Source organism: Papio anubis, chromosome 10 (genome assembly GCF_008728515.1).
Source record: "Papio anubis isolate 15944 chromosome 10, Panubis1.0, whole genome shotgun sequence".
Taxonomy (NCBI): Eukaryota; Metazoa; Chordata; class Mammalia; order Primates; family Cercopithecidae; genus Papio; species Papio anubis.
This window is the reverse complement of record NC_044985.1, coordinates 88,737,883-88,760,026: the sequence shown is the minus strand read 5'-3', so window position 1 is coordinate 88,760,026 and position 22,144 is coordinate 88,737,883. Positions and strand designations below refer to the sequence as shown.

Below are 22,144 nucleotides of genomic sequence, written 5' to 3'. Positions count from 1 at the left end.
ACAAATGGACCGTCTTACCAAAGTTTATTTGCAAATCAGTTACTTGGGACCCAGAACATAAAGTTCCAAAGAAACAACATTGTGTTGTAAATAACGGCTAGATTCCTTAGCCAGGCAACCAAAGTTCTAACTCACACTGTATTTATATTAAAATACCAAAGCTGCAACTATTGTAAATATTGCTTCTATGGGAAAAGAGGCTGAAATTCCGATTCGTAATGCCTAGTGTCTGAGAATGAGAATGAGGGGTTTTCCCATATCCTGATGCCTGTCTTGATACCAGAAGGGGTTTGGGGGTCTCAAACCACAGGGGCTGAGGGTACGACTCCTCACCAGTGTAAGAAAGGTGATGCAAGGATGGCGTCTCCAGTGGAGGATGAGGCACTGGGAGTCAGGGATACAAGAGGTATCTGCATTAATTCACTCAACAAGCATCTGGCTGGAAGGTAGAGATGCAACAATGAATAAGGCTCCATGTGTGTCATCCCACAGTGCAAAGCCTTTATCACAGCGGGAGAGGAGGCAAGAGGTATTGATAGAGACAGGAGACAGCCAAGGGTCCCCGGCGAAACCCCACCTTCAAGGCTAAAACGGCCTGAAGGCTGAAAAACCAGACTGCTGGTCCCGGATGAAGCCCGCCCTTTGCCGACTGTTTCTCTCTGAACAACGCCCACCTGCACACTGGGAGGATGGGGTGGAGCCTCAGGAGGTTTGCGCCATTTGCAGCTGGGAGGAGCCTGGCTTCTTCAGTTCCTGGGTGGTGACCTGGGATTCAATCTCTAAGGTGAGAAACTGCTAGCAGTACTCTCTCTCACCCTGCTGAGTGTTATTTTTTTTTTTTCTTTTTGCCCAATAAATTCTGTTCTTCACCCTTCTATGTGTCTCCAAGCCTAATCTTTCCTGGTCATGTGACAAGAATCTGGTTTTAGCTGAACTGAGGGGAAAGTTCTGCAATAGTAGAGGGGAAAAGGGATGTTTGGGAAAAAGTGAGGCTCTGATGACAAGAACAGATGTGAGTGTCCTAGTGAGAGGTTCTTGGGGACAGAAGAAAAAAGAGAATCATGAATTTAACTAAAACTCATTCAGTCTCTGATATAGTATAAACCTTATAGATTCCATCTGCCTAAATCAACTCTCACATTTTACAGAGGAGGAACCTCGTACTAAAAGGCAAAGGAGTCCAGTGGTAAATGTGGAATCGGGTATAAAGTGCTTGATAATCAAACACCTATTCATATATGCTAATCAATATCAATTTTTCCTTTTAATAAATTATACCCTGGAATAACAGGAAAAGTTTCAGCCATTAATGAAAGAAGGACATTAAAAGCCACTCCCTTATTTTCCAGGTGAGATAATGGAGGTGTAGGGAGGTAAAGTGATGTGACTTGTGTAAGATGAAGTCATAATGAGGGCTGCCTGGCTTCTGTGACCCAGAGGTTTCCACTGCACTTCCAGCATGACCAGCCTCATCGCCAAAATGAGGACAAGGAAAAAGAGCTCTATCGCTGGGAGTGGATATCATATGTAGACTAAAAAGGTATATTCCTCTAAGCAAAGATTTTAAACATAATTTCCCACGTATGAAAATTGTTCAGTGGTGAAAACAATCATACATGATTTAGACCCTCTTTACCTAATATAAATATGGAGTGGAAGTTTCTAAATAAATGAATTTTCCAAAAAATTAGTATTTGCCCTTTAAGTGACAACATTTTCTGCTATTTTTTTTTTTTTTGAGAAATTTCTTCTTTCAAATGTCTTAATTGAATCAATTGAAATGAGTTTTTCCCCACTGAAGTCCTGAAGCCATCATTTCACTTTGGTAATTGAGTAATTTTTATGGGATCCTTCTTATCTGAAGCTGTCTCTGTGCCGTTTTATCGGCATGCTTCCCTCTTGCAGCTCTCTAATTCCAATCAGATGCTTCTAGTCTTCTACAGACTGACACAAACTGGATCATAAAGACTGACAGAAAATTATGTAAGGTAAGAGTCCAAAAGCCAAGAGTACTTCTCAAAAGTTAAATAATCATTATGATGGTAATTTTGGTGGCTCAGAGGCATCTCCAGTGACACTATTCTGAATATAACTTAGTTATCCCTTTTTATCTCAGTTCAGTAGCATTTTCAATTACATCCAAAATCTCAGCAGTTTTCTGAATAATTGAGATACCAAAAATTTAAACTTCAGTGATATTTAACTTTTAAGAATATATATAGAATTGGTTTTTCTACTTCAAGTAATACATCTCCACTTTAAATTTCATTTAAAACATCCCTAAATATTTTCCTTAATACCCTTCTTGATAGGTTAATTAGTTTAGAAAAACCAAGTTATATATTTCCACTTAAAGTACTACTTGTGGATAAAAGTTACTATGTGAAAGTCATCTAAATTAATTAATTCTGGAAACACAATATCAAATAAGAGGTACAAGAGAGACAGAGAGATATTAGGTAGCAATAGGCAAACAAGCTACAAATGAAAAATTGTAGCAGCCCCCAATGAAATCATTAGGAACTAAATGCCTATTTGTAACAGGTGGCTTCAGAGACTCCAGAAAACAAATTGGAGATGTGTGGTAATGACTATAACCCCCTAAGTGATTCAGTGATTCAATTATGCACAGCCTTTGCAGGGAAAACTTTACATTTTTGTGTCATATAAGCCAAACCTGACTTTACTGTACATTATTTTAGCCCACTGCTAAACAAGAACCACTGCTAATCTGCACATATGAAGCCTGGGAAATAAGGTCTTCAATAAAGACTTTTTTTAACTTATCAAAAAGAAATGTGGATTACACTTTTTATAAATAGTGTTTCAAAGAGATATCTTTTCAGCTGTAAAAACAGAATGAATGTGTCCAAATATTCAGTCAGCATAGTTGGTTTAGATGATCTCTAAAGGGCTCTTCCATATGAAACTACGTTACAATCACACCAGAGGGAGCACACTTAGGAAACTTAATAACAACAACTCTTCTCTTTCCTTGCAGTTAACAATTGAATATCTTTTACCAGTCTCCATTCTGCCAAAACGTTTTCTGTATACAAGCTGGCAGCACTGGAGAAGTTGTCATCTTCTTTCTTTCCAACTCTTAGCAATGGTAGCCAAAAGTCTCTTTGTTGCTCAAATAGTCCATGCCATCTGCCAGCAGATTCTCCATCCTGCAGTACCATCTGCCAGGCTCTGCTTCAGCGTCCAGGCCACGTTGCCTGTATGCTATTTCAAATGGCTCTCTCACCAGAAGAGAGAGCGAGCAAACCAACACCTTTTGGTTTTAACCATTCTTGGTAATCCTCACAAACACTGTCCTCCAGCTGACTGGTTCTAAACAGGGCAAAAAGCTCAACAATTGGAATGAAACAATTTCCTTTGTTGTTGTTGCTTTTTTTTTTAGCCTAAGAAATTAGACAGCTATAGAACGTTAATATAATCAGTCATTGATATAACACATTTTTATAGCTGCGATTCCTTTTTGTTTTTATAATGTATTCTTAATTATAATAAATTATTCTTCAGATAAAAAAGCAAAAAGGGGAAAACAATCCGTATTTCTACAGTTAATCCTGATTATTTTAAAAGCAACTCCTGGCAGAAATTAATAATTCAGATGAATGTTATTAACAGTATAATGCTAACTTTATGCTGCACTGCACTATTCTTCATTCTAATCTGCTTAAAATTCTTGAATTTAAAGTAGAAAACAACAAGAGCCGCATAACAGTCCCTTAACAAGGTTAAGCCTAAAGAGTTCCATTAATATCCTCCCTAAGGCCACCAGGAAATTCCTTAAAGCGAGAGAGTTTCAGGATTTGCTGTGGATTATGCTCTAGGGCTTTTCTTTCTAGATTTGTTACTGCTAGGAATTTATCTTATGTCTCCATCACTGCCTGGCCTTCAAGGGAGGCCCTTTTTATTCCCACTCATCAAAAATCTCAGGATAACTCAACTACCATGAAATGTGGAAGTCCTTGCTATACTAGCACCAAAATTAAATTAACATTCAATTGAATGTCAGGAATCAAGTTCATTCATAAGAAGTTACATTGTTCTACCCAAATGTCAGAAAATGTACATATTTTAAGATGCAACATCTGAGGTTTTCCAATCTTGACAGATGGCAATGTACACCATAGGCATGTCTGATCTTTATACATGGGGGAGGGTGCTCTTATATTAACCTCCACATTTCTTTTACATGTCTTTTAGCTTTGTAGACCATAGATCTTGATGTTGGGGTATATGGCTATTCTCATCCATTTCTAAAAACATACCTACTTTTATACTCCTAATATGTGCAGAGTAAAGTTTCTAGTTTTTATTTCCCAAATTTTGATTCACAACAGAATAGCACATACTTGTTATAGTCGAATACTTCCGAATACCACTAAATAAAATTTCATCATACCTATCACTATGCGTATTCTGCTCACTTCAAGAAAAAGAAAAGAAAAAACTGGCTATTAAATCTTGCTCTTCGATGTCATTTTTTTGCCTTGAAGCATATATTTAATAAACATCATGCAAAAGTATTCACATCTAAGATTTTACATTCAAATTTCACTAAAATTTGAGAATAAAAAAGTTCTTAAAAACTCTTACTTTTCAAATATTTAGACAAACCCATATGAATATTGGAAATATGAGAATGATGCATAATTTTGTGAGCGTTAAAAGCAATAAATATTCTGAAACATAATGTTTTTAAAAATTCTAACTGAAATCAAATGTGTTTTTAAATAAATTGTATATATTGAAGGTATATAACAAGATGTTATATGATATATATGTATTTTGCTATATATTTTACATATTATATATGTATATATAATATATACACCTATGTAGAGAGTAAAATTGTTACTGTTGTGGAATAAATTAATATACTCATCATCTCACATAGTTAACCATTTCCCCTCCCATGGCAAGAACAGCTATAATCTCTTCATTTAGCAAAAATCCTAAATACAACACACTATTAATGTACCCTATTGTTGTACATTAGATCTTTGGATCTATTCACACTAAACATCTACTACTTTGCATCCTTTGACCTACATCTCCCTATTTCCTCCCCCACCCCAACTCTGGCAACCACTGTTTTATTCTCTCTATATATTTCATTTTCCTTTTTTTTTTGATTCCACAGATAAGTGAGTTCATGCAATACTTTCCTTTCTGTTTCTGGCTTGTTTCATTTAGCAAAATATACTCCAGGACCATCCATGTTGTGGCATACAGCAGAATCTCCTTTCTTAAAAAGGCTGAATAGTATTCTATTGTGTATATACACCACAGTTCCTTTATTGGTAGATACCTAGATTGTCTCTATCTCTTGGCTATTGTGGATAATGCTGCAATGAACATGTTTTCAATTGAGGTGATCCTCTCTGGTACTTTAACTTGAAAGATATTTTACCATTTGATGAAAACTAAGGTTAATATGATAGTATTAACGTATTTGATAAAATGAGCAATTAACTAGTTTCCTTAAGTTTAAATATGTTATTTATATATACTCAAACTTATGGAATCCATTGAATGCATTTACAATATTATGGAAACACTATTGTATCCATTTACACCATAATTTAAAGTTTGGAACTGTGAACCCAGATAAATTCCATTGAGGTACAGTTTGAAAGACAAATCCAAATTACCAAGTGTTCAGGACCAACCCTCCTTTCAGATGATTAAGGATCTGTAGAAGGATGTGTTTGTCTCATTCTTTTTGTCTTGGGATGAGCTCTTAATGGGGTTCAGAATCTCTAATTATGTCATTTTGACATCTGAGAAAACTTCAGAAGCAGGAAGGCCATTCTCACCTTCCCTTGGCTCTTCTCCCCTGAAGCAGGCTATAAAATCGAAGACGGTCACTCTCTGACTTTCTCCCCAGAAGTGTTCTTCCTATGCTTGGAGGAAAGAAACATTCTTATCTCTGAAGATATAAAGAAGAATCTGAACAAGTAGGCCTTGTTCAACCCCTGTCCCCCAGTTTAATTCCATTAGATCATACTCCCTTTGTCCAAACATATTTCTCTATAATTATCAACTTCTTAATAAAACTTAGCATAAAAATACACAGGTCTCTCTGTTTTTTTGCATCTTAATTTTCTTACGAAGTGTCCTATGTCATGTAAAACTTTTATATTAAGTAAATTTGTATGATTTTTTTCTCATTCATCTGTCTTTTCTTACAGGGGCCTCAGCCATGAACCTAGCGATGGGTGAGAAAACAAATTTTCCTTCCTCTACATTCTCTTCCACATAAGACAACTTATAAAGGCACCAGTAGCTTGAGAGACTTATACAAACAGGATTTATTCTTAAGATAAAGAGTTATTTTTAGATGAAGGCTCTCTGCTAAAATGTATGCTGCAAATTTATGAACTCCTGAAGACGTGCCTTCTTGAATCTGAATGATATTAACTGAAGAAAGTTGAAAAAAGATGCTCAAATTTCACCAGGTGATTGATATGCAGCATTCAAACAGTGATGCAAAACACATAATAATATGAATTTCAGTGACTTCAGCAATAACTGATAATAAGGGGGAGATTCCTTTTTAAAGTTAAAAGTGGAGTGGGGGTGTCAAATATGGAACAAGAAAAGACCCATAACAACCAAACCAATCTTGAGCAAAACAAACAAACAAACAAAAAACCTGGAGGCATTACACATTCTGATCTAAAAAAGAAAATCCTAAAGCTCTTATAATCAAAACAGCATGGTACTGGATGACATAAAACAGACATATCAACTAATGAACAGGATAGAAATCCCAGAAAGAAATCTAAGTATTTACAGCAAATTATGACACACAGGTGCCATATGGGAAATAAGTAGAGTCTCTTTAATAAATGGTGGTGGGAAAACTGCAAATTCACAAGGAGAAAAATGAAATTGAACTTTTATCTCACACCATATTCAAAAATGGACTCAAAAGAATAAAGAAATCTAACATAAAACTTGAAACTATAAGTAGAAGAAAACAAGGGAAATGCCTCATGATACCAGTCTAGGAAATGATTTATTGGATAGCATTCCAAAAGCACAGGCAATGAAAGCAAAAATAAACAAATAGGATTGCATCAAACTAAAAATTGTTTCCTCTGCACGACAAAGGAAACAATTAACACAGTGAAGACACAACCTAGATTGGGAGAAAATATTTGCAAACCATCCATCTGATGAGGGGCTAATATTCAAAATATATAGGGAACTCCAACAATTCAACAGAAAGAAAACAACTTGATTTAAAAATGGGCAAAGGATCTGAACAGGCATTTCTCAGAAGAAGAAATACAAATGACCAAAATATATATGAAAATAATGCTCAACATCTCTAATCATCAGAGAAATACAAATTAAAACCACAATGAGGTATCAGCTCCTGCCTGTTAAAATGACTATTACAAAAAAGACAAGTGATAAATACTGGTGAAGATACGGAGAAAAGGCAACCTTTGGGTACAGCGTTGGTGGGAATGTAAATCAGTACAACCATTTTGGAAAATAGTATGGAGTTTCCTAAAAAATATAGAAAATACCATATGATCCAGCAATCCCACTTCTGTATATATTTCCAAAGGAAATAAAATCAACATGTCAAAGAGATATCTGCACTACCATGTTTATTTAAGCATTATTCAAAAATAGCCAAGATATGAAAGCAATCTAACTATTCATCAACAAATGAATGAATAAAGAAAATGTGGTATGTTTACACATTGAAATACCATACAGCCTTTAAAAAGAGAAAAATTCTATCCTTTGGGACAACATAGATGGAACTAGAGTACTTTGCTAAGTGAAATGAGCCAGGCACAGCAAGGCAAATACCACATGATCTCAATCACATGAGGACTCTAAAGAAGACAATGTCATAGAAGCAGAGAGTAGAAAGGTGGGTACCGGAACATGGAGCAATGGGGAGAAAGAATGGGGGGGAAGGAAAATGTTGATCAAAGGTTACAAAGTTTCATTAGACTGGAGGAGTAAGTTTTAGCGATCTACTAAACTGCATGGTGACCACAGTTAGTAATAACATATTAGATGTTTAAAAGTTGCATATATATATATATATATATATATATATATATATATATATATATATATATTTTTTTTTTTGAGGATGGAGTCTCGCTCTGTCTCCAGGCTGGAGTGCAGTGTCACGATCTCGGTTCACTGTAACCTCTGCCTCCTGGGTTCAAGTGATTCTCCTGCCTCAGTCTCTCGAGTAGCTGAGACTACAGGCACATGCTACCACACCCAGCTAATTTTTGTGTTTTCAGTAGAGATGGGGTTTCACCATGTTGGCCAGGATGGTCTCAATCTCTTGACCTCATGATCCTCCCAGCTTGGCCTCCCACAGTGCTGGGATTACAGGCGTAAGCCACCATGCCCGGCAGATACACGTATTTTCAGGTTACATGTGATCATGTAAAATACATTTTTTAGAGCCGTGCACTGTGATATGTGCCTGTAATCCCAAATACTTGGGAGGCTGAGACAGGATAACTGCTTGAGCCTAGTAGTTCTCATTTTTTGTGACAGGTTCTCACTATATTGCCCAGACAGAGCCTGTCTGGGCAATATAGTGACACCAGCCTTCCCTGTATGCTATATAAATGTCATGCCTAATCCAACCAATCTGTGAGCCCTATGTAAATCAGACACCGCCTCCTCAAACCAGACTATAAAATTCAGGGCATCCACCGCCCACTCGCTCGGAGACCGCTTTCTATATAGAAGGAGCTGTTTCTCTTCCTCTTCCTATTAAAAACCTTCGTTCCTAAACTCCTTGTGTGTGTCCATGACCTAAATTTTCCTGGCACCCAATGATGAACCCCCGGGTGTATATCCCAGACAACATAGCTGTTTCAGAAGTGTACATACCTTTAAGATGAGACTAATATTCACATTTTGGTAATATTTGTTCTTTTTGACTAAAACTATGGGCTATCCTCTGTTCAGGAGACATTTTGCCTGATGTCCCGAGGATGTCAACGATTCTGAAAGCTACTGAGTATCTTCTATGTGCTCAGCATGGTGCGTTCAGTATGGAATATTCATCAATTCAGTCTTGGGGGAAAACAATGCCCCATTACCAGAGTCCACTAGAACACTTCACTGCTTTCTGCTTCATTATCATTATCTTTGAAAAGATTCATACTTTCTGCTTCATTATCAGTACCTTTCAACAGATTATCTAGACTGCCTTGTTTTTCTTACCTCCTCTTATTCCAAACTAGATTCCTTCATCTTTCTCAGGAGAATCCTTGTCTTTATTCTAACCTATACTTTTAGCATGGAATGCTCTCATCACTTCTACCTCACCTATCCATCTTCCTTGCTGCATCCAAGAAGGAAAAATCCTGAGTTCTTACTGAACAGCACCACTTCCATATAGACCTTGAAAGAGTTGGCTCCTCACATCTTTCTTCCAGTTTACTCTTCAGTTTCTTGACTCTCCTGAGTTCCTTTCCATCTACCCCTCCAAGCTTCATCTTACATCACTTGTTTCCTCATCTGCTTTACTTCATTCTCATAATGTTTCTTTCAGTGTTTTGAACTCTCCAAGCTCTGCTCTTTCTCAGGATCTTTGCAAATGCTCCTCTCTCTACCAAAAATGTTCTAATCCTTGCTTTTCCATTGCTATTTTCATTTCTTCTTTTATGTCTCAGCATAACATTCCTCCCACAGACATGTTAGTTTGATCCCTAACTCTATTTATATAAAACTCCTCTATCCACTCTAACTCCTTTACTTTTTCTATCTAGCATTTACCATAACTTGTAATTATACACTTATTTGTGCCATTACTTATTAAAATGTGTATTATTTATTAAAATGTGTTTCACATGCTAGAATGAGGCCTATATGGGCAAGGATCATATTTATTGTGTTCACTGATGCCTCCTCAGCTTCTAGCAACATGCTAAATGCATACAAAGTGCTCAGTTAACATCAGTGGGAAAAAAAATGATTGAACATGTCCTCTGTTTTCTTTTTCTTTGTTTCTAAAGTTCGTTCATCACTCATTTAGTTATTTGTTATGGTTGTCAGCATATTCTTTAGTTTGCTGAGCTTGTGTATATAAGAAGTTTCAATACTGACTTCCATTGCCAGCTTTCTTACGTCTGACTTATTCTGTATAATGAAAGTGGAGAACTGAATGAAGACCAAATGATTATTGCAGTTTGCTGAACTCTTGGCCTCAAACAACGCAACCCAGCCTATCATTCTGTCTGAACTTTCACACAGCCAGGCTTCATCGAGCCAGCACTAAAAAACTGTTATTCAAAATTCAGCCCAAGTAGGACATCCACCAAGAAGACTTCCTTGACTCCCTAAGTTGAGTGAGATGTCCTCTATTTTAATTCCAAACTCCTCTTTTTATTTCTTTATTATGGATATTGCACATAGTACTACAATCTATAACTTACTTAATAGTTCCTATGGAACATATGTTTTTCAAATCAGAGCTAGAATATACTAATACCTGATAAAATTTGATGAATGATTAGATGCTCATAGTGATAATCATTAAAAAAATAGTTATAAGGAAAATAGAATATTAAAAATAATGCCAAAGAACAGAAAGAAACACTTTCTAACACATTCGTGCATATTTTGATAACTAAATAATCCAATGAACTTTAAGACATTAATATTTCATTATTTCCATATTACATTATGAATATAAAGAATTGAGAAATACCATATAATAACTTAGGACCTGAAAGAACTTCAAAAATGTTAACTTTTATTATCAAGACAAATTAGATTGTAATGGGCTTTCCTTTATTATATACTGTATTTTATTAGTGACAACTAAATATTCAACAGTCCCCATTCCATCTCAATTAAATAAATTTTAGCTGAGTTACTGAGCCTTTAAAACTTAAAGAAGTTAGCACTTAAAATGGAATAATTAGAACCACTTTTGTAATTAAGAAACAAGACACTCTGGAGCATTGCATTTCTGTAGAATTATTGCATGTCTCAAGCACATTAAGACTGACACCAGAGGCACAATGCCTCAGCCTCTTGAGAAATATACTAATCCCTAGAAATCCACTGCTTAAAGCTGCTTGCTGTGTATAGATTTTTTTTCCAGTATTTAGATATCAACTCAAAATTTTTTTACTTCATGTTTATAACATTATTCCAATTTGTATTGGGAAATAGTATGACAGCTCTCTTTTTACAATATGAACATTTAAACTATTGGCCAAAAGGAAATACACAGTCATATGCTTTATTATGAAATTAACTTTATGTATTACCCTAAGTTGTAACAGTCCTTAACCAGAATCTCCCCTATATACATATATACATACATGAATCTATATATACACATAAATATATACACAGTATTTCCCACAGGGCAATAATGAAAATTAAAGAGAAGTGAACTCCACTGGAATTTAAAAGCAAAATAACCACCTAAAACACTATTAAGAAAGCCTCAAAAATAGTAGTTTCCCAAAAAACAAACAAACTTGTGGCAAGAAACCTAAAAGACTAAAACAGATTTGGAATGTGTTACAGGGCAGTCATTTGTTACACACTACTGTCATTACTCTCTAATACCTTCCTTATATCACACTGTGGGAGTTGTAGTGATTTCACACTCAAACTCTTTCATCAATCAAAACCATCTATTGAAAAAAGATTGTCAGCCTGGTGCGGTGGCTCATGCCTATAATCCCAACACTTTGGGAGGCTGAGGCAGGCAGGTCACCTGAGGTCAGTAGTTCGAGACCAGCCTGGCCAATATGGTGAAACCCCGTCTCTACTAAAAATATAAAAATTAACTGGGCATGGAGGCGGGTGCCTGTAATCCAGCTACTCGGGAGGCTGAGGCAGGAGAATCGCTTGAACCAGAGAGGTAGATGTTGCAGTGAGCCGAGATCACGCCACTGCATTCCAGCCTGGGCAATAGAGTGAAACTTAGTCTCAAAAAAAAAAAAAAGAAAAAAAAAAGATTATCAACTGCTACATCCATGTGTTTTTGTTCTTGTTGATATCATTCTGTTGGCCAGTTGATAATGTACATTTTATTGCAATGTGTCCGTTTATTAATAATGACATAGGTCCAAGCTTTCTAATCTATTTAACCTGTATAAAATGTTTAATGGCAAACTCAAATACAGTTGGATAGTCACAGCCAAACAATAAGTATCACTGAATCTTATTTTAAAGTTAATGTTAGAATAAAACCCTGTAAAATAAAATTTGAATTCAGAATCTAGTTTGGTGCAATGTTTACCATTCACTCTGACAACAAGTTGGTTAGTCTAACTATACTCTACTCATTCTAATATTCTTCTGCTATTCTATTAAATCAGAAGCCTTGAGGAAAGTCACTTTGGTTAGCATGAGGGTGGGGAGGGAGGAGATGATTACTGCTTATCACACCCTTCCAGGGCTTACAAATAGCAAAATCACACAGCCAGGCGGACTTGAATTATTTTCTACTTTTGTTTATCAATTTTTCTTGGTGACTAGGGGAGACAAGCAGAAAGGGAAGTGTGTGTTTCACCAAGGTTAATAAATGGGAAATAATGGAGCTCCTCTGGTATAAACCAGGGTAATCATTACGCTTCATTTTATAATGGCTTAGAACACTGACATTCTATTTGGGAATACTTACATTATTCAAGTTTTCCTGACCTGAGAAACATTCTCCCCACTTTAAGAACAATTCTGCCAAAATATAAGTACCATCTACAAACCAAATGCAAGCCTTCTACAAAAGACTGTACTTCTACAGTCTTTGTCTTACTTCACCAGATGGAAACAATATGATTCCTTGTACAGCACTCAGTGCAATTTGCCAGACAGTCATAATGATCAAGCTACCAATACAAAAACAGGCATATACCATGTGTGGAGCACTGTAAGACCTTATGCAAAAACATAAAAGATACATTAAGCACAGTCCCTGTCCTAGCTTACAAACTATGCAAACTCATAGGCAGTCACATGTTTCAGCATTTGGTCAGTGTCTGCTCAGCTACGGTAGAAAAAGAGTGACACCCTCCAGTAGGAGTCAGGGGCTTTGAGAACGCCGCCAGCACTGCCCGCTAGCTAACACGAAGCAAATATGAATACAATGAGCTCATATCGGCAACTTCCTGCTGAGCTATGATCACCAAATGCAGCAACTGCCTCTGCCTTTTACATGTTTTCATCACTTTCACCCCATTAATCATATATATGTATACGTGTATATATGTATATATGATATATACGTGTATATATGTATATATGATATGTGTATATACATATATATGAGATATATATATAGACTGATTAAGAAAGTTCACCTAGGTTTATCTCTCAAAAGCCCATGAGACCCAATCACAATAAATAGACAATCTCAGCTGTCCCAGAAAGGTTTACTTTCTGCAAAATATCAAGGCAACCCAGTGGTTTCAATTACTTCTTTTCTATTGGAAGAATGAATTCAAGTATGAGGTACTCATTTCCCATTTGTTTATTTAGTGGAAATAACAGAAGAAGAAAAGTAACAAAACAGGAACATCATGCCACGGAATATCATGCCACCAAATCTCACATCACATACTGTTTTCAATGAAACAAAATGGAGACAAAATATAAACTAAGCTTCAAGTAGCAAATCTGAAAGCATCTAATACTGGAATTTTGCCAAGGCAAACCATGCAAGTTGTTTGGCAGGACTGACTACCATCTGAGACCTGGATTAACATGTGCCAGCTCCAAAAGACTTGTAGACATGTATGGGCATATGCATAGATATGTGCACATATCTAATATGTTAACTCTTCAGCTTTTAGAAAAATACCAATTTATTTCATTCACTATGCACTAATTCTCAATTTCTCCATTACCAGAAACCACCATTGTTTCTGGAAATACTAAATGACAATTTACTTATCCTTCTGTAAAACAGTAAGTCACTTAGCTCCCAATTTTTAATGATTACTTAGGCCAGCTGCACAAAAAAAAAATGATAATTTAAATATAAGTTCTAGTCATGAGTAAGAATACACTAACAAATTAAGAAAGAACAGCGTTTTGAAAAAATATTTTTTTCTTTTGAGGAAAAACATTTTTTTTTTCTGACAAATGCTAAATAATGTGTCACTAACTATCATTTATTAGATGCCCATGAAGACCTAAGGTGTGAAAACGCAGTCTTTTAAAGATTCTTCAAATTAGTATTTTGGGATGATAACATTGTACTAACATTTAAATTTCATGAAAAGGTTCAGAAGTTATATTACAAAGATGTCAGCACTTCACTATTCCCTAAGTACCAAGATTCTTCTCATATTAGTTAGAATTCAGTGTCTCAAACTTATTCATGTAAAAGGTTGCAAGAAGGTTAATATTCAGCCTAGTCCTATGTTGAATCAGCAATGCTGAATGGTTGAGTTAGAAGTCTTAATTACAAAAATATTTACCAAGAGTTTCTATTTTTAAATAATATGCATATAGTAATTTGTGAATTAGAAATAATCTTAATTCTCAGGAGATTCTTATGTCCTGTACGTCCTACAGAGTATTCATTTTTCTATCTGCTTGAAAAATGACAGCACTCTAATTATTCTGTCAAGATTAATAGACCCCAAATTTGACTCTTAAATCTCAGTGGATGTCTTTTTCCAATAGCCACTTCTCCTAATTTGTGACATTTTCCTTCCCTAAAATTGTGTGTTGCAAGAATTTTCATAAAGTCAATTTATATAGCCAAACAACCTCTAAATCAAAGAAATAGAATGATACAATCATGAGAGAAATTAGAAAACAACTTAAAGAATCTTAACAAGAGCTTTACAAAGGACCTTAAAGATTGATTTTAAAAATTGTTTATAAGCTAGAAATTTTATCTTCTAATGAGACAGAAGAAACTCTAAATGAGAAAACTAAGTCAAATAAATTTTTACTTGAAAAATGTTATGAAATGAAGACTATAAATAACGTATAGATGGTAAAACTCAAAGTAAGAGATCCAGGAAGTTAGCAAGCACATATGCCAGCTTTTAGTTTAAGAATACAGACTTTATTTTTAATATATGCTTAAAATATATATAGATACATAGATAATAGATAGGTAAATATATAGAGTGAGACTCTGTGTATCTATTTATCTATCTGTCTGTCTGTCTATCTATCCAGGCTGGAGTGTGCAATGGCACAATCATAGCTCACTATAACCTCAATCTCCTGGGCTAAAGCGATCCTCCTGCCTCAGCCTCCAGAGGAGCTGGAACTACAGGCATGTACCACACACCCAGCTAATTGTTTTTTATTTTTATTTTTATTTTTGTAGAGACAAGGTCTCACTATGTTGCCCAGGCTGACAGCTGACATTTTGACAGCAATTCTGGAAGCCAGAAAACAGTGCAGTAATATTTTTCAATGCGCTGATAATTGTCAAATTAAAACCCTACACTTACTAACTTCTAAAAGCAGAACCGAATAAACTTAAAAGACAGATGGTAACCAGTGGTCCCTCCTTATCCACAGGGGATATGCTCCAAGACCCCCGGTGGATGCTTAAAACTGTGGATAGTACTGAATCCTATATATACTATGTTTATTCCTATACATACTCACCTATGATAAAGTTTAGCTTATAAACTTCACAAACTTTAGGCAAAATAAGAGATTAATACAAATAATAAAATAGAACAATTATAACAATACACTGTAATAAAACTTATGTGAATATGGTCTCTCAATATATCTTATTGCACCGGACTCTTCATTTTTGTGAGGATGTAAAATGATAGAATACCTATGTGATCAGATGAAGTGAGATGAATGATTGTGACTGTAACTTTTGCAGTTTCAGACGCAACAGCAAACTAGCACAAATTTCTCTTTCCTTCTTCACAATTTCATTGATAGAAGATTCCTTCTTACCACAGATCTTAGTAACCTCAGCATATGACATTTTCCTTTCCTTATTGAGAACTTGCACTTTTTCACTTAAAGCACTTGACGACGACTCTTTGGCATATCCAAATTGCCAACAACACTACACTTATGGGACATTATTCAGTAAAATAAGAGTTACTTGAAAACAAGCACTGAAGTACCACCACAGCTGAACTGATGACTTAGAAGGCTACCAGGTGGAATGGATAGTAGCCTATAGACAGTGAATACGCTGGACAAAAGGATGATTCATGCTCCAGGTGAGACGGTGTGAGATTTCATCACACTCCTCAGAATGGAATGCAATTTGAAACATATGAATTGTGTATTTCTGGAATTTTTCAGTTAATATTTTAGGGCCACAGATAACTGAAACCACAGAAAAAGAAGCTGCAGATAAAGGTGGACAACTATTTAAGTATTTGTCATTTAAGACCTTATTAATTATGCATGTTAAACTCGCTAGTTTTTTTTCATGAATCTAGGCAAGCTAACTCTAAAATTTCAATTGTTTCAATTCTGCATGTGTATGCACACTGATTTGCAATTTAAGCATATTTCTTATGGTGGCTTCCAGTCAAAGCCATTTGAAAATCACTGTTCTATAGTTACAGCAATAGAGGACAGCAGCTACTCCTATAACGTAGTTGAAACATAAACGATGCTAGGCAAAAAAAAAAAAAAAAAAAAAAAAAAAGTTACAGAAAAATAGCTGTTATACATTTCCCTCAAGAAACAAACATACCTAAACAATATATAGTTTCAGGATACAGAAATATGTGGCAATAATCTATTCCTTAATCTGTGTGATGACCACTTTATTCTTGAACCTGTGTATATACAGATTATGATAAAAGTAACAAACTTCAAATATGACTATATTAAAATATGGAGTATATCTCATAAGAAGAGACAATCCCAATTTCTATGGCTCTGTAATTCCCTCCTTTCATCTACAGTCAGAGGATGAGTTTGAAAGGAATGGTGGACTGGGCATATTCCCTGTAGTTCAGGGAACTGAACACATTACAAGCTGTCAGAATCTCCTGGTATAAGAATTAATTTTTTTCTCAACAAGGAGACAATACATTCATCCAACAAGGAGATAATGTGTCATCCATATGTAGAAGAAAATGGCTTAAGAAATACTGTCAGGTATAGGAAGCCTCCTGACTATCTCATGTGCTCACTGGACCTTGTTTGTACTTGTACTCACGTAGCTGGGGAAAGAGAGAGAGAACGACAGAGCGCAAGTGCTCTTATAACTCTTCTTTTTAAGGACACTAACCCTATCATATCAAGGCCCCAGCCTTACAAAGTTATTTTACTTTAATTAACTCCTTATACTCACACTGAGGGTTAATGCTTCGACATATGAACTTTGTGTCGGGGGAACGATCAGTTCACGGCAATGACAATCAGGGATTAATTTTAGCTATTAGAATTCTGCAACGTATATGCCTATGTATTTCTCTAGAACAGATACCTAGCATTTGAATGCTGGATCAAAAGTTACACATTGTTTTTAGTTCCAAAAGTTGTTTTATAAACTGCCCTACCAAAACGGCTTGAGCAATTTCCATCCCCACCATTGGTCATATGAAGAGCAACTGCCTTCCCACACCAGTGTGAGAAAGCAAACCCTGGATCTTACCACTCCTTATCCATTTGACCAATCTCAAGAAAGCATTTTCTTTTAATTACCAATTCCTAGAGAGTGAGCGTGAGCATTTTGTCAATGTTTGCCATTCCTTTCCTCTGTAAATCTGTTATTCAAAACCTTTGCATTTTTTTTCCTTTTCTTCATTTGTTTTACTATTTGGAATTATAGAAACTTTCCTTCATATTCAAGATATTAATCCTTTGACCATTAATTATTCTTTTCCCAATCTGCAGATATTCTTTCTCAATCTGGCTCTTGTCTTTTAACTAGGTATGGTGTTTTATCACATACATATTTTCCACTTTTATATAGGCATATATGTCAATTCTTCATATAGGTAAGAAGGACAATAAAATCTTGAAAATATTTTTCAGATCACTTACGTCTATACATAGCATTTAGGATAAAATGACTTTTAAGTAGTGAGCCATTCAAAGAAGTTTGAGATTGATGTGTAGTTGTGAAGGATATAGTTTTATATGAAATAAAATCAACTGAAATCAGAGTCTATTCACTTGTAACGGCAGGGGTCTATGTATTTACCTATGTAAAGGTAGGGGTCTCCTATGTAAGGCTCTCAGAATTGAAAGAAATCAGCCATACTCTTATATTGCACAAAAGAGCAAATCAGATTTCATGCATAGGTGCAGTCTTTAGAATTTCTGTTTTTCATAAACTGTAGAACAAACAAGGACTACCAAGATTTTTAAAAGGTATTATCACCCCTTACATATCTAACAATGTAATTTTTACTCTATAGTAAAATCTATAAAATATTAAAATATACTTCTAGCTGGTATTTGATGATTTCTACAATACAGCTTATTTTTTTAAAAAAATTAAAAAGCATTATTAAAAATAACAAATTATACCCATAAAAAGTTAAGATTTTCCACACAAAAGTTGTTCAAAGCAGAAAGTTAATTCCTAAATTACCAGAATATGCAGCTTTAAAGAAACTAGTTATTTTCATCTTCCTACTTCAAGTCAGCAAGAATATCATGTATCATAATGAGTGGTGGCTACATATACTTTTTATAGCTTCTAGTTTATTCCCTTTGAGGGTAACATTAACACCTGTCAGACTGTACTCTATTACATTCTCCCAAATTGACTTCCAGTTTAACACATGCTTCTATTTTCAACTCTCATTTAGCTATAGGTAATCCTCAGCGTGCACGATACATTTTCCTCTTTTAAGACATGTACTCTGTGAGAGGTTTTATCTTGAAAATCTTGCATCTTTTTTCCCTTAACAATTTGACCTAGAAAAGTGGCCCAGTGGGGGAGGACAGTAAGAGCAATTGAGGCCAAATGGCAATATACTCACATATAAACAGATAACAGACTTCTCATATTTAAAAATACATGAAAGGGGAAAGTCAATAATGTTAAGTTATTAAAACATTTTCAAATAAAATAAAACTTACAACTTTTTCAAGATCTTATTGGAGAACTACACCTTAGAAAATGTTTATCTCACAAATAATTTAATGGGTTGATTTGAGCTAAAAAGAATAGGCCTGTAACTCAGCTGGAGCAATGCTTTATCATTTGGTCAATGCTTACTGACTCCTATCACATGCAAGTCACTATGCAGGACTTCATCTTCGATGTAAAAACATGTAACACCCAGCCCCCGTCATCCAGGTGCTCACAGATTAGTACTAAAATGTTAGAATTTAGCATATTTAATATCATCTATCTAAAATGACATCTGTGAGAGCATTTCTTTATATTTCATAAAGTTGGGTTTCTATAAACATTCTTTTATAGCTCATGAGATTACAAATAAAATATTAAACTAAAAAATAAAATTTTGCATTTTTACATCTCCTAAACTAACATTGCTAATCAACTTTAAATGGCTATAAGCAATTACTCAGGATGAGTCTATTTCATGGTTTTTATCTAGTGATAATTTACTTAGAGTGGTACTAAAATTATTTACTCTCAGACATCAATGAATGATAACTTATGAATGACTAAGTAACTTTTGTATAGAAACAATAATTACGTAATTCCTTGGGACAAATTTGGATAAAAACAAACATAAGTGCACACATTTAAAAGGTAACCATTTCCTTTGGGAAAGGCATATTTGTGATTAGGTAAGAAAATGTCTGTCCTTTTTGCATAGTTCACAAACGAGTAGTTTCTCACAAACTAGTAGTTTCTCTCTCCTCTCTGCTAATTTGCTAAATCCATCTGACAGAATTTCAGCTTTCATCAGCTTTGGGCATTGCCATTACTCATAAGCAAAATCAGTATTAAATAAATTAGTATTACCTGATAGTATGGGGCTGTCAGGTCGCAAAAACATTTTGGAAATAGAACTTTTCCTTTGTAAAACTCCAAAGAATTTTGAGATCCTCTGAATAACACGTATGAATGAAAAAGAAGAGAAAATAAAGACACGTTGAGAACAAGTACAAAAACATGTTTTGATCGAAAGAGTTGAAGCTTTAGATCCAAACAGACAAAGGCAGAAATTCAGATGCACCTGATTCTCTGGCTTTAAACTCTGGGCAGGTTGATTAAGGAAACTGAGTTCTGGGCTAGGCGCGGTGGCTCACACCTGTAATCCCAGCAGTTTGCAAAGCCAAGGTGGGCAGATCACTTGAGGTCAGGAGTTCGAGACTGGCCTGGCTAATATGGTGAAACCTCGTCTCCAATAAAAATACAAAAATTAGCCAGGTGTGGTGATGTGAACCTATAGTCCTAGCTACTCAGGAGGCTGAGGCAGGAGAGTCACTGGAACCCCAGAGGTGGAGGCTGCAGTCAGTCAACATCACGCCACTGTACCTCAGCCAGGGCAATGGAGGAAGGGAACAGCAGGGCAGGGGAGGGGAAGGAAGGGGAGGGAAGGGGAGGGAAGGGGAGGGAAGGGGAGAGAAGGGAAGAGAAGGGAAGAGAAGGGAAGAGAAGGGAGGAAGGAAGGAGAGAGACAGAGACAGAGAGAGAGAGAGAGAGAGAAGGAAAGAAAGAAACTGAGTTCTGTACAGATGAATATGCAGCATAGATACACCATGACTTATGTCACAGAATTGGATGGAAGAGTGAATGTCAAGACTTGGACAGTATCTAGTGATTAATAAATGGTAGTACCCTCCTCCATCCAACTATGAAGCTGACTACTGAACCTTTGGGGAAGGCTTGTCTCATTTTTTTTTTCTCTCCAAGCTTTCACTAGTTTAACAACTCTCAAAGTATGGGCCGAGGTTTAGCGGGATCGCCTTCACTTAGGAACCTGTCAGAAATACAGATCCTCGGGGCCCAGCTCAGACCTACCGAATCAGGAACTCCACCAGGAGGGCCCAGACACCTACGTTTGAATAAGCCCTCCAGGAGATTCTGATTAACCCTGGAGTTTGAGAACTACAGATCTTGTGAATCTGAAGCTGAGGAAAGTTTTGCCAAGTCTAGCAAAAATGACCTACTTTCTCCTATTCTGGTACATTTCTTAATGACTCAGCTTCCCTTCGAGAAATTTAACAGCTTTGAGGAGCTAAGGTAGCAGTCCTCAGTGACTCAGCTGTAGAGAAAGCAAAAAAGCAGCCCACAGCACAGGCCTGCTGTACAGAGCGATTTTCTTCATCAGAAGTCAGGTTTCAACAAAAATGTAAAATGTTTTAACATTACAAAATACATTGTTTCAAAATCATCTTTTCCAGACATTTGCTCAGCAATTCTAACCAGCTGTAACAGAAGCCATTCTCCTTCTCTAGGGAGTTTTTAAAGATAAATTTAAATGAGAAAAACCCCCTTAATGTTTCAGGCACATTTAAAAGAAATTTAATTATTAGAGAGATTCTCCCTCTCCATTTTTTTTCTGGCACAGATCCTCTTATGTTTTATAATAATTCTTCATACCAGATGTTGTCAATATATTGCTCTTCTTTAAGGTGCTTACTTAATCCTCCTCATTTGAAAAACACAATATTATTCAATAAAGGAAATGAAAGCAGCCAAGATCACCTTAATTCTGTAGCACACAAACTCTAGACAATCATTTTTCTTCTTCCCAGTACCACTCATGCACCCATGCTGGTGTCAACACAGCTAATATTTAGTACCCACCTGGGAGTTTTATATCACCTCATTTTAGATGCTGCAGAGATTAGGAAGGCTTGAAAGACTATTGCTGTGAAAAATAACTGCTATGAAGAGCACACACAAGCACACGTTCACACACAGGAATATACACGAACTTAATATCCTTCCATGAAATGAAATCTAACACAAGAAAATCCAAATAAATAGAAAAAATTAGAATTTTCAAATAATTTTTAGTCAGGGAATTTTTCAGAGATTTAATTTTCTATGAGGCAGCTGAACCTTCTGGAATATTACCAACCTGAAGCATGTTATTCACGTGAACTCATCTAAATTGAGTTTTCTATTCAATTTTATATGTTCCTACAATGTTAAAAAGTTTTCTCTTATTTTTTGTTATTTTAGATTTAAGTTGTGTTGACACCAAAAAAAAAAAAAACCCACCAAAAAACTTCCGCAAAAAATTAGCTAATTATT

The 22,144-nt window shown here is 35.6% G+C and overlaps 1 protein-coding gene and 1 long non-coding RNA gene across 15 annotated transcripts in view; one reads left to right on the top strand and one right to left on the bottom strand.

Moving 5' to 3' along the window:
- PARD3B (par-3 family cell polarity regulator beta) overlaps positions 1–22,144 on the bottom strand; it is a 1,095,492-nt gene that overhangs the window by 772,144 nt on the left and 301,204 nt on the right. The window lies entirely within an intron of this gene.
- LOC110740983 lies at positions 1,465–6,309 on the top strand. Its single transcript, XR_002516431.2, has 3 exons — positions 1,465–1,540; positions 1,906–1,988; positions 6,210–6,309. It is a non-coding gene; the product is annotated as an uncharacterized LOC110740983 (long non-coding RNA).